The 13912-nt window shown below is 37.8% G+C and overlaps 1 long non-coding RNA gene across 1 annotated transcript; it reads right to left on the bottom strand.

Moving 5' to 3' along the window:
- Positions 1145 to 4899, bottom strand: LOC110264084. The gene is made up of 3 exons (XR_002349817.1): positions 4888 to 4899; positions 3075 to 3079; positions 1145 to 1253 (listed from the first exon to the last, which is right to left on the bottom strand). It is a non-coding gene; the product is annotated as an uncharacterized LOC110264084 (long non-coding RNA).

Raw genomic sequence — 13912 nt, 5'->3', positions numbered from 1 at the left:
TCCCTACCTATAAATATCCCACTCCTCTTCCACTTTCACCACACCTGAAATTACTCTCATCCTTCCCACTCTTCCCCTCCATATACTTTTCATTTCCCTTACCATTTCTTAACCCAGGCCAAAGCCCCCTCCTCTATTCTCCTTTATCTCTTTTATTTTTATTCTTTCCTTCTCTTATTTTCTATTTTTACTTTGCTCGGGGACAAGCAAACCTTTTAAGTTTGGTGTTGGGCGCTCCTTTTTTTCTTTGTTCTACTATCTCCATGGTACCCAAGACGGGAGAATCCTCCTCAAGAAAAAGGAAAGAGAAGGCTCCTACCTTCGACCCATGGGACTTCACCCGATTCTCGTCTAAGACACATGAGGATCATTTTTATGAGGTGGTGCACAAGAAGAAGGTGATTTCTAAGGTCCGCTTTGATCTGAAGTTGGATAAGTACCCAGAGATCCAGTACCAGATTCTGTGACGGGATTGGAAAGTTCTGGCCAACCCCATAACTAAGGTTGGAGCATTGATGGTGTGGGAGTTCTACGCCAATGTTAGGATTACATACAAACATGTCAGTGGCATGAACCCATAGCCGAAGAACTGGCGTACCATGGTCAGAGGAAAGGTCCCTCATTCATACACTCAGAGGGTCAACACTGACCAGAGGTTGGATCAGATTCTTGCTGACATTTGCCTCTCCAGAGCCCAGTGGAGGAGGGATTCTAGAGGTTAGCCATACTAGCTGGGTAGGCATGACCTCAAGCTAGTTGCTCGAGGATGGTTGGAGTTCATCCAATGCTCCATCATCCCTACAAGTGACCGTTCTGAGGTTACAATCGAGCGAGCAGTAATGATTCACTGTATCATGCTCGACAACGAGGTGGAGGTGTAAAACCCATAAAATTAATAAATGATTAGCCAACAAATTAATTATTAATTAAAAAATTAGAAAATTTAATTTTATAGTTCAATGAGATAGAGCTAATTAAAATAAGAATTTTGACACTAATTTTAAAGAATTTGGCCTAAGATTGGGCCGAACGGGCCAAACCAGTCAAACCGGAACGAAAATGGGCCCAAGGTCCAGCCCACTTACATATAAATGAAGTGCATCTCCTCAATTTACAATAGAAATATGCTGAAATGGGTGAGGGGGAGAAGAAGCCAAAGCCAAACCTTTGCTCCGTTTTCTATTCGCCATAACTTTCAATCCAGAGCTCCAATTGACAAGCCGTCAGCGGCCACGCGTTCGTCTTAGAATTTTCTAAAAAAACCTTGCCTAATTGACTCATAGGTAATGGTAAGGAAGTCCTAATCCTTGTCAAATTACTGAATATGTGAACCCTAAGATAATTCTAGTGTTGTCGTATGAAAATTTAGATTGAATTTTGTACTTGGAAATAATTTGGTGATATTAGAGGAAAATTTGCAAAGTTGGGAGCTTGAGCTTGAACTTTGGGGATGTGAATTTTTGTTGATGGTGAATACTTGAGGTGTTCCTTACGTTAGCAGGAATCGGTCAAGGTATGGTTTCGATTTCTCGTAATTAAAATATAATGTGTCGTGAAAATTTAGGCTAGAGGACTTAGGATAAGATGAATTATATGTTAGTGCATATTTGATGGTTTTGGTTAATTGTGATATGTGTTGAATTATATGGAATGTTGAATGGAGTTGATTGATATTGTGATGATATTAATGATGTATGAATTAGTATTGTTGGTAAGTTGAGGAATAAGGTTGTAAAGGGTGAAATTGTTGGTGTTGGTGTTAATGATTTTGTGGAAAGAATGTCTTGATATGAGAATGAAGAATTGAGGTATAATTGGTGTGATTTAGGATGTATATGGTTGAAGTAGTTTGTTAGAAAAGTGTAACTTTTGTGAAAATAGAGGTTTGGAAGATTGTGATATGATAATGAATTTTTGAATGAGAAACCTGGGCAGTAGTAAGGATTGAGGTTCGTCCCGCTTGCTCCAGGTCAGTGTTTTAGATACCTGGGTAGTAGCAAGGATTGTGGTTCATCCCGCTTGCTCCAAGTCAGTGTTTGTAACACCTGGGTAGTAGCAGCAGTAGTGGATTATTCCACTTGCTTCAGGTTGAGCTTTTAAACACCCGCCTGGGTAGTAGCCGCAGTAGTGGTTATTCCACTGGCTATGGGTTAAGCGGGTAGTAGCAAGGGGGTTGTAGCTCAAACCCACTTACTCAGCAATGGGTGTTTTAGTCCATGGTTAGCTACCAGAACATGTCAGGTTGGCTATATAATTGACAGATGATATCATCAGCCATAGGACAGACATACATCATATGTATATGTTTGTTTTGTCTGGTTGTACATTAATTGGGCTTGGTTATGTGATTATTATGCTTACCTGCTATATCTGCTACCTGCTGTATCTGTATTCTACTTGTGCTTGCATTATTTGCTTTGTTTGTTTGTGTGGTTCTACTAGTGTTTGGAGGATTATGGAGGAAGGAGAGTAGTTGAGAGTTTTAATTAGAGTTTGGTTAAATTGAAGAACCTTAGAGAACCACCCTGTTTATGGTTTCCGTTTTAAATCTTTAAGTTTTATAATTTGAGTATCGGAGTTCTAGGATCGCCTCTGGCTTTCCCGAGACATTATATGTTAGTTATGTGGGTACCGTTACCATACTGAGAACCTCTGGTTTTCACTCCATACAATATTTGTTTGTGGTTTTCAGATGCAGGATGTGAGGCACCTCGCTGAGGCATTCTGGAAGTTTTTGAAGCGAAGAACTCTTGCCTTTTGGGTTTCTATTTTGTTTTTGATATATATACACACACATATTACGTTTCTTCGTACTCAAGTTTTCCGTTGACGTGAGCGTTACGACTTTTGTTTTAGACTTTCCTTCAAAGGCTCCTTGTTATAAAATTCCTTTCAAATATTATTATATATATTTTTACTTTTAGAGGTTGCAATACCTCGCCACCTCTAATTCATGACTTAAGCATAAGACTCTGTGTGGTAGGGTGTTACAGGAGGTGCATGAGGTAATCCCTTAGGAGTTCTACAGGATAGCTGACAAGACCTCCACCTCTGCGAGACTGATTTTCTCTCACCTCATCTACCGTCTTTGTGCAGCAGTTGAAGCCCACATTGATGGAGATACCCCAATTGGCATTGATAGACCGATCACAAAGAAGGGTATGGGGCACGTTCACGCTAAAGAGCTCGGGCATGGACCACAACAGGAACCAGTTCCACCGCCTCCATAGGATCTACCATAGATGCCTCAGGGAGTCTATTTCCCTCCCCATGACTACTGGGATCAGTTGACCATACCCTTAGGGGAGCTGACATCATCTATGGATCAGTTGAGGATAGAGCATCAGGATCACTCTGCACTCTTCCACCAGCTGGTGGAGGAGTAGAGGAGGCAAGGGCGTGACATAGAGGAGCTGAAGCGCCAGAGAGGATTCCTTGGAGGGAGCAGCAGCCACCATGACTAAGGTGGTTGAGTTTTATTCTCCTCTCCCTTATCTTATTTTAGTTTTTCAGTATTCCATTCTATTTTTCGTTTTCTATTTTAAGTTTGCATGACCTTGGTTCTTATTGAGTTCTTGTGTAACTTTGAAAAGCTCTTTACTTGAACAACATCTTGAAAATAATTTCTCCTAAACTTCTAATTATCTGGACTTAACGGGATATGTGACATATAATCCTCTTATATTTGGGTAATTAGGGTTTCTATGGCATATAAACTAGAATTGAACTTCACCCTCTAATTGGAATTAAATGACCAAGGAATTGGCGGTTGATGAAGGTTAGAGGAGACTAAAAAGGTCTAAGGAATTAGGGTTTAGTCACATATAGTTTTCCATGAATTGAATCTTGCATGATTAAAATAGTTAGTAAGAAAAGTCAATCTGGAAGATAGATAACACTGAAGCCTTAACTGTTTGCTCCATATATATATATATATTTCACAACTTGTTTACTGCTTGTTTTATGATTTTCTGATTTTACTGTTTTAGTGCAATTGAGACCCAAACGCTATTTTCTGTCTGTCTAACTAAGTAAATCATTCAATCACTGTTGCTTGATCCATCAATCCTCGTGGGATCGACCCTCACTCACCTGAGGTATTACTTGATACGACCCGGTGAACTTGCCGGTTAGTTTGTGAATTTTAAATTCCGCACCAAAAGTCCTCACTAATAAGAAATATGGCAACTCTACTTAAGAATTTCTAAACTGTCTCTTCAATTCCAGTTCTCTACAAACCTCCCAATCACCATTTGGAACAACCCTCAGCTCTGCTCCACCACCTGAGGAATCTCTCAAGGTCAAACACATACAAAGCATACAAGTAATACACAATTAAAGAAACAAATACAACGTTTAAGTCATGTAGCATATAGTCATAGATAAACAATTAGGCAAACAAAAAATATGCATACTTAAACAAATAATACAAATTCACATGATGCATGACTGTCCCATGGCCGATATATCATATGTCGGTTATCCAGCCAAACCTGACATATCCGGTAACGAACTCTAAACAGTCCCCACGGCACGTATTTCAAAAGCATATGCATATATAATTATTCAATTGTTCATCGTGCTGGCAGGGTCAAAGGAATCTCAATCTCAACCTCGAGCAGTAAGGGCAAGCCAGTGCGTTTACCCAGGGAGACGCAGATAAATTATAATTACCATCCTGGATCAAGTGGGGCATTGATACTACCCAGGAAGCTCAAATCATCATAACTTAGAGTAAGTGGGGTGAACCATACTCTTGCATCTATCCAGGGAGTCTCAACCAACCATCCTTGAGTAAGTGAGACAAAACCACAATTCTTACATCTTCCCAAGAGGTACGTTCTCATATGTCCAGGAAGAACAAAAGAGGGGATCCTAACCTTTCACCATCTCGCTGGAGGCAATTTTACAATACCAGGAGGAACAAAGAAGGGAATCCTCAGCTTCCACCATCACTCTGGAGTCGCACTTTTGAGAAAGAGTTCCCAGATGAAACAATCATGCCAAAAATTAATTTCATAAATCAAAATATACTTCTTCAAGCTTAACTCCACTATACTCTGATACGTTCTCTTTAATCCCCTCAGTACACTCCACAAAGCACTCTAGTTAATCCACCTATAGTACTCTACAATCCTAGGTCACAGGATTTAAATTTAAAACAGAAAATACCCCTTTTTTATTTGACCTAGTACACTCTCGCTCGTCCCAAAGTCTAAATACTAGCCATTGGACCTTTAACAGGGTGTACAGATATTTAAAAGCTTATCGGGAAGGCCAAATAGCTAAAAACATGGTTTCAGTGTGAAAACATGGCATCTTGTGCACGCATCATATTGTGCGTACGCACGCACTTGAACAAATTCCCAGCATGTGCGTACAACTTTTAAAAATCTCAGGGTGTGCGTGTACACACCCCTCGTGCATACGCATGAGTCTCAACACACGCTCTGCTCTGTGCGTGTGCACGATAGTGTGCGTGGGCACACAAACAAGAAATTATGGTTTTCTACAACATCACGGAGTTCAGGTTTTTATACCCAACTTCTAACGTTCATAAATTTTTCTGTAAAACTCCGTTTCCATTCATCTTTAAACCATTTTAAAGTTTTCATAATCATCTTCAATTTAAGACAAAGTTCCTTCAAATCTAAACTCCGAGGGCCAAGTCATGGCCCACCGAAATTGGTTAAAAATTCTATTTTTACCAAATTTGCATAAACACTTATTTTGACCAATTCCTCAATTTAATTCAATTCCAACCACTTCCTTACCATTTTAAGCCTTCCAAACATGTAATCATCAACTTCTAACCATTCCAAGCCTAACCAAACCAATTCCAATTCATTTATCACATTCATTACCAAGCAAAGCATGACCAAGAACTATACTCCAATTCAGTTCAATTTTCCCATTCAATCCTCATCAATATTCAATGTAAATAACCCAAATTACACTCAAATCAATATCAATAATTTTCAAACCAATTCAATCCACCATTCAAAATCCAACCAAATTCCTTATCACTCATCAATAAAATCACAATCATCCTTATTCAATAACATCACCACAAATTCCACCATACCAATTCACTTCCACATTCAAACTTCATTTAATATTCATACATCATATTAATAAACCAATTCATGTGATTCAAGCTATATTAAGGCAACTAACCTAGTGTTCACACAATATTATAAATTAACTAAAGAAAATCGAAACCATACCTTATCCGATTTTTTCCCAAGCTCAAAACACCACAATTCAAGAACTCCAAATCAAATCCATTGAGTTCCAGCCACCAAAGCTTTGTCCGAAGTACTCCAATCCACCAATTTTAACTTCAATTCACATGCATTCAATCTAGTTTCACATTCATCGAAAATCAACACTAGGGTTTTACTAATCAAATAATTCACAAGGGTTAAGAGATTCCTTACCTTACCCATGGATCATTGGGACAAAACCCAATAATTATCCAATGTTAGAGTACACCTAAGCCATCAAAATCATGAAAATCACTCAATACTCTTAACCAAAATGCGAATTTAGAATGGAAGAGGGAACTAGACACGAAATACAAAGTTTCTTACCACTTTGTTTCAGATAAAATTGAAGAGCTCGACAAGACAAACATGTAACGACCCGATTCCTGGTAGGTTCGGATCACTGCCAGTCATCAGGTGTTACTTCCCAGTAGCCCTATAAGACTCTAGACTCGATGATATTTACTACATATAAGCCTTTCGTGCTAGCGGAATCGCGCATGTTAGCTTATTTTTATCATATGTCTTTCTTAACAAACCTATTACCAAAACCATAAACATCTTCAGAGATATACAATATAAAATAAACACTAAACTAACAGCAAAATTAAAATAACAACAAGATTACAGAAAAGCTTTCATACATATATACGTCTTAAGTTAGTTCATACAAACTTGACATGCTTAGCTAATATCAAGTTCTACCTCTCAAAAAAATGCTACAAAAGTGAGAGAAAGCAAAATCTAAGGAATAAAGATCATCTATCCTACATTCTTCTCACCATCGGGCACAAGTCTGCAGGCATCGTCTCAGGACTAGTCTCGAGCATCTCCTGTAGGGTCCGAAAACACATGCTCCTTCGGTACCCTTCTAAATATAACTCCAGTGGCGGCAGTCAAGTCAGAATCCTCCATCTACGGGAAAAAGGAAAAGGAAAGGGGGTGAGAACCTATATGGTTCCCAGTAAAGTGACATCGTGAAAACACATCTCTCTCATGCAACCTAGAGTTCTGGCTCTATCGTAATAACTCACTTGCTAAGTCTCTCGGCTATTTCCGTATCGCAGGCTCTGACATAACTCTTTCTTGGCATCTTTCTTTGGAATCAATGTTGTTCCTACGCTATCTATGACTATTATTTCTAACTCTATTAGCTTATACTAAGCTTTGGAGAAAGTTAAATCATATAATCTTAGAAATACAAATAAGAAACAGAGAATAGAAAATTAACAAGAAGCAAATAGCACATAGCAGAAAGAATGAACAATAAACAATCATAATCAAATGCGCAAACAATTTATGATGCATGCCTGTTTCTAGTGTAGGCCATGAGCTCATGCGTCGGTTGTCTACCCGTAACCCGACGTTACTCGTAGTGAACCCCAAATTTGGTTCCTTTACTGTGTCAATTAGACACCTTGGCATCACAGTTACCCATGTCAGTGAGGCCTCATCATAATAACATTTTAATGTACATCACAGTAAAAAATAGTACTATTAGATAGGAAAACATTCCCCCATTAGCTACCTTAGGCTATTAGTTAGGCGGACACTTTCGCATTGGCAGTTTGGCACAAGGCCCATTCAACAAACATTATGCTATCAGTTAGGCGGACATTCCCACATTAGCAACCTTAGGCTATCAGTTAGGTGGAAACTTCCGCATTAGCAATCGGCACAAAGGCCCATTCAAACATACAATATTCATTTATCCTTTCATTCATAGTTTCTCATTCCTTTTCTTTTTGTCATACCTCCGCATCACCAAATAAATACGCATACCTCTGCATCACGATGTTACTAAGCATACCTCTACATCTCCTTTTAACTTTAAAAATTCATAGGGACAACTTATATTCTTATTTGTTTTCCTGACTTGTTTAGTCTAATGCCTCCTTGGCGACCAGTCTTCTATTTAATAATTAATATAATAAACGGACTCAGAATCGTGCAAACTTTATGTCCATGCGTTTGTATCAAACTCCAGTTTCATTTGGTTTAAGTTTCAGATCATTATAAATTCTAGAACAAAAGTTATGCTTATTCTGTTTTGAGAGGTTTCTATTTGGTTAATAACTTTCAAAGTGCATAACTAATTTTCTAAAATAGCTATGACTCTGAAATTTGAACTAAATGAAGTAGACATCTGATGAGCGGATAATTTATACGCTTTTTGGCATTGTTTTTTTAGTATGTTTTTAGTAGGATCTAGTTACTTTTAGGGATGTTTTCATTAGTTTTTATGTTAAATTCACATTTCTGGACTTTACTATGAGTTTGTGTGTTTTTCTGTGATTTCAGGTAATTTCTGGCTGAAATTGAGGGTCTTGAGCAAATATCAGATTCAGAGGTTGAAGAAGGACTGCTGATGCTGTTGGATCCTGACCTCCCTGCACTCAAAATGGATTTTCTGGAGCTACAGAACTCAAAATGGCGCGCTTCCAATTGCATTGGAAATTAGACATCCAGGGCTTTCTAGCAATATATAATAGTCCATACTTTGGCCGAGTTTAGAAGACGTAAAAGGGCGTTTAACGCCAGTTCTACGCTGCTGTCTGGAGTTAAACGCCAGAAATACGTCACAAACCAGAGTTGAACGCCAGAAATACGTTACAACCTGGCGTTCAACTCCAGAAAGAGCCTCTGCACGTGTAACATTCAAGCTCAGCCCAAGCACACACCAAGTGGGCCCCGGAAGTGGATTTATGCATCAATTACTTACTTATGTAAATCCTAGTAACTAGTTTAGTATAAATAGGACTTTTTACTATTGTATTTGACATCCTGGATTATATTTTTGATCCTGTGATCTCGTTTTGGGGGCTGGCCATTCGGCCATGCCTGGACCCTTCACTTATGTATTTTTAACGGTAGAGTTTCTACACTCCATAGACTAAGGTGTGGAGCTCTGCTGTTCCTCAAAGATTAATGCAAAGTACTGCTGTTTTTCTATTCAATTCAACTTACTCCGCTTCTAAGATATTCATTCGCACGTCAACCTGAATGTGATGAACGTGACAATCATCATCATTCCCCCACGAACGCGTGCCTGACAACCACTTCCGTTCCACCTTAGATTGAATGAGTATCTCTTGGATCTCTTAATCAGAATCTTCGTGGTATAAGCTAGATTGATGGCGGCATTCATGAGAGTCCGGAAAGTCTAAACCTTGTCTGTGGTATTCCGAGTAGGACTCTGGGATTGAATGACTGTGACGAACTTCAAACTCGCGAGTGCTGGGCGTAGTGACAGACGCAAAAGAAGGGTGAATCCTATTCCAGCATGATCGAGAACCTCAGATGATTAGCTGTGCTGTGACAGAGCATTTGGACCATTTTCACAAGAGGATTGGATGCAGCCATTGACAAGGGTTATGCCTCCAGACGATTAGCTATGCAGTGACAGCGCATTGGACCATTTTCTAGAGAGGATAAAAAGTAGCCATTGACAACGGTGATGTCCTTACACAAAGCCAGCCATGGAAAGGAGTAGGATTGATTGGATGAAGACAGCAGGAAAGCAGAGGTTCAGAGGAACGAAAGCATCTCTATGCGCTTATCTGAAATTCTCACCAATGATTTACATAAGTGTTTCTATCTTTATTTTCTGTCTATTTATTAGTATTTTCGAAAACTCCATAACTATTTTATATCCGCCTGACTGAGATCTACAAGGTGACCATAGCTTGCTTCATACCAACAATCTCTGTGGGATCGACCCTTACTCACGTAAGGTTTATTACTTGGACGACCCAGTGCACTTGCTGGTTAGTTGTATCGAAGTTGTGAATGAAAAACAATTTATTAAGACGTGCGTACCAAGTTTTTGGCACCGTTGCCTGAGATCACAATTTCGTGCACCAAGTTTTTGGCGCCGTTGCCGGGGATTGTTCGAGTTTGGACAACTGACGGTTCATCCTGTTGCTCAGATTAGGTAATTTTCTTCTTATTTTGTTTTCAAAAAGTTCTCAAAAAAATCTTTCAAAAAAAATTTTCCTTTATTTTCGAAAAAAAAAATATTTTAAAATAAATGTTTTCAAAAATATATTTTTCTTCAGAATTTTTAAGAATGAATTCTAATGTTTCATGATGATTTGTTGAATCCTGGCTGGCTGTAAGCCATGTCTAATCTTTTGGACTGGGGTTTCAACTTATCATCACAAGAGCTTGTTGATTCTCACACACTTAGTTGCTCTATACATGGAAAGTATAAACATCTTCTAAAGTTTGACTGGCTATTAAGCCACGTCTAACCCTCAGATTGGAGCTTTAGACTAAGATTGCAGGATTCCTGGAATTCATATTAAAAATTTTGGAATCCTTATTTTTCTTTTTCACAAATAATTTTCGAAAAATACAAAAAAAAATTATAAAATAAAAAAAAAATTTCAAAAATATTTTGTGTTTCTTGTTTGAGTCATGTGTCATGTTATAAGTTTAGTGTTAATGGCATGGTCATCTTCCATTTTTTGAAAATTCATGCATTCATAGTGTTCTTCATGATCTTCAAGTTGTTCTTGGTAAATCTTCTTGTTTGATCTTGATGTTTTCTTGTTTTGTGTCTTTTCTTGTTTTTCATGTGCATTTTTGCATTCATAGTGTCTGAACATGAAAGATTTCTAAGTTTGGTGTCTTGCATGTTTTCTTTGCATATAAAAATTTTCAAAAATAAGTTCTTGATGTTCATCATGATCTTCAAAGTGTTCTTGGTGTTCATCTTGACATTCATAGCATTCTTGCATGCATTCATTGTTTTGATCCATAACTTTCATGCATTGCATCATTTTTCTTGTTTTTTCTCTTTCATCATTAAAAATTCAAAAATAAAAAAAATATCTTTTCCTTTTTCACTCATAAATTTCGAAAATTTGAGTTGACTTTTTCAAAACTTTTTAAAACTTAGTTGTTTCTCATGAGTCAAATCAAATTTTCAATTTAAAAATCTTATCTTTTTCAAAATCTTTTTCAAAAATCAAATCTTTTTCATTTTTCTTAGTTATTTTCGAAAATTTTAAAAATATTTTTCAAACATCTTTTTCTTAATTTTACATCATAATTTTCGAAAATAACATCATCAATTAATGTTTTGATTCAAAAATTTCAAGTTTGTTACTTACTTGTTAAGAAAGATTCAAACTTTAAGTTCTAGAATCATATCTTGTGATTTCTTGTGAATCAAGTCATTAATTGTGATTTTAAAAATCAAATCTTTTTCAAAACTAATTTCAATCATATCTTTTCAAAAATATCTTTTTATCTTATCTTTTTCAAAATAATATCTTTTTCAAAAATTTGATTTTAAAATATCCTTTCTAACTTCTTATCTTCTTATCTTTTCAAAATTGATTTTCAAATTTATTTCAACTAACTAACTAACTTTTTGTTTGTTTCTTATCTTTTTCAAAACTACCTAACTAACTCTCTCTCTCTCTAATTTTCGAAAATATCTTCCCTCTTCTTCAAAATTTCTTTTTAATTGACTAATTATTTTCATTTTTTGACTTTAATTTTCGAAAATTACTAACCTTTTTCAAAAAAACTATTTTCAAAAATCACTAACTCTTTTTTTTTTAAAAATAATTTTCGAAAATTCTCTTTCTCTTTCATCTCCTTCTATTTAGTTATTCATCTACTAACACTTCTCTTCATCTCACATCTCTGCTCTCCTCACCCTTGTGTTTCTTTCTTTACATTACATTCTTTTCTTCTTCTTTTCTTCTACTCACACAGGGACCTTTATACTGTGGTAAAAAGGATCCCTATTATTATTATTTTTCTGTTCCTTCTTTTTCATATGAGCAGGAGCAAAGACAAACATCATCCTTGGAAGACCCTACCTAGCCACAGCAAGAGCTGTGATTGATGTTGACAGAGGTGAACTAGTCCTTCAATTGAATGAGGACTCCCTTATGTTTAAAACTTGAGGTCATCCTTCTGTAAACATGGAGAGGAAGCATAAAAAGCTTCTCTCAAAACAGAGTCAACCAGAGCCCCCATAGTCAAACTCTAAGTTTGGTGTTGGGAGGCCACAACCAAACTCTAAGTTTGGTGTTGAACTCCCATATCCAAACTCTAAGTTTGGTGTTGGGAAGTCTCAACAATGCTCTGAACATCTGTGAGGCTCCATGAGAGCCCACGGTCAAGCTATTGACATTAAAGAAGCGCTTGTTGGGAGGCAACCCAATTTTTATTTAATTATATTTTTATTAGTTATATGTCTTTATAGGTACATGATCATGTAGAGTCACAAAATAAATCAAAAAAATTGAGAACAGAATCAAAAACAGCAAAAGAAAAATCACACCCTGGAGGAGAATCTCACTGGCGTTTAAACGCCAGTAAGAAGCATCTGGCTAGCGTTCAACGCCAGAACAGAGCATGGTTCTGGCGCTGAACGCCCAAAATGGGTAGCATCTGGGCGTTTGAACGCCAGAATTGCACCCTGGAGAAGAGCTGGCGCTGAACGCCCAGAACAAGCACCAATCTGGCGTTCAACCCCAGAAATGGGCAACAAATGGGCGTTCAACGCCCACCCTCTCTTCTCTTCTTGGCCGAAACACATCTCTCTCTCCCTCTTCTCCATTTCTTCTTATTCTTCATCTATTCTTTCTTCTCTTGCTCGAGGGCGAGCAAAAATTCTAAGTTTGGTGTGGTAAAAGCATAAGCTTTTTGTAGTTCTATGCCAATGCATGGATCATTAGGAACCATGATCAAAGTAAGAACCCGGACCCAAAGAATTATCTCACCATGGTTCGGGGAAAATACTTAGATTTTAGTCCGGAAAATGTGAGGTTGGTATTTAACTTGCCTATGATGCAAGGAGATGCACGCCCCTACACTAGAAGGGTCAACTTTAATCAAAGGTTGGACCAAGTCCTCATGGACATATGTGTAGAAGGAGCTCAATGGAAGATTGACTCCAAAGGCAAGCCGGTTCAATTAAGAAGACTGGACCTCAAGACTATGGCTAGAGGATGGTTGGAGTTCATCCAACGCTCCATCATCCCCACTAGCAACCGATCTGAAGTTACTGTGGATCGGGCCATCATGATCCATAGCATCATGATTGGAGAGGAAGTAGAAGTTCATGAAGTCATCTCCCTTGAACTCTACAAAATAGCCGAAAAGCCCTCTCCTTGGGCAAGGCTAGCTTTTCCTCATCTTATTTGCCATCTATGTTACTCAGCTGGAGCTTTCATAGAAGGAGACATTCCCATGGAGGAAGAGAAGCCCATCACTAAAAAAAAGATGGAGCAAGCAAGAGAGCCGAAGCTCATCTCCCGGAGATGCCTCAAATGCATTTTCCTCCACAAAACTATTGGGAGCAAATCAACACCTCCCTAGGAGAACTAAGTTCCCTAAGTTCCAAATTAAGGGCGGAACATCAAGAGCACTCCATCATCCTACATGAAATAAGAGAAGATCAAAAAGCAATGAGGGAGGAACAACAAAGACAAGGAAGAGACATAGAAGAGCTCAAGGACATCATTGGTTCCTCAAAAAGGAAACGCCACCATCACTAAGGTGGACTCATTCCTTGTTCTTACTTTCACTGTTTTTCGTTTTCTATGTTAAGTGCTTATCCATGTTTGTGTCTTCATTACATGATCATTAGTATTTAGTAACTTTGTCTTAAAGTTATGAAT

This window comes from Arachis ipaensis, chromosome B06, assembly GCF_000816755.2.
Source record: "Arachis ipaensis cultivar K30076 chromosome B06, Araip1.1, whole genome shotgun sequence".
Classification (NCBI taxonomy): Eukaryota; Viridiplantae; Streptophyta; class Magnoliopsida; order Fabales; family Fabaceae; genus Arachis; species Arachis ipaensis.
Note: the sequence above shows the minus strand (reverse complement) of the source record. Positions and strands in the feature narration are given on the sequence as shown.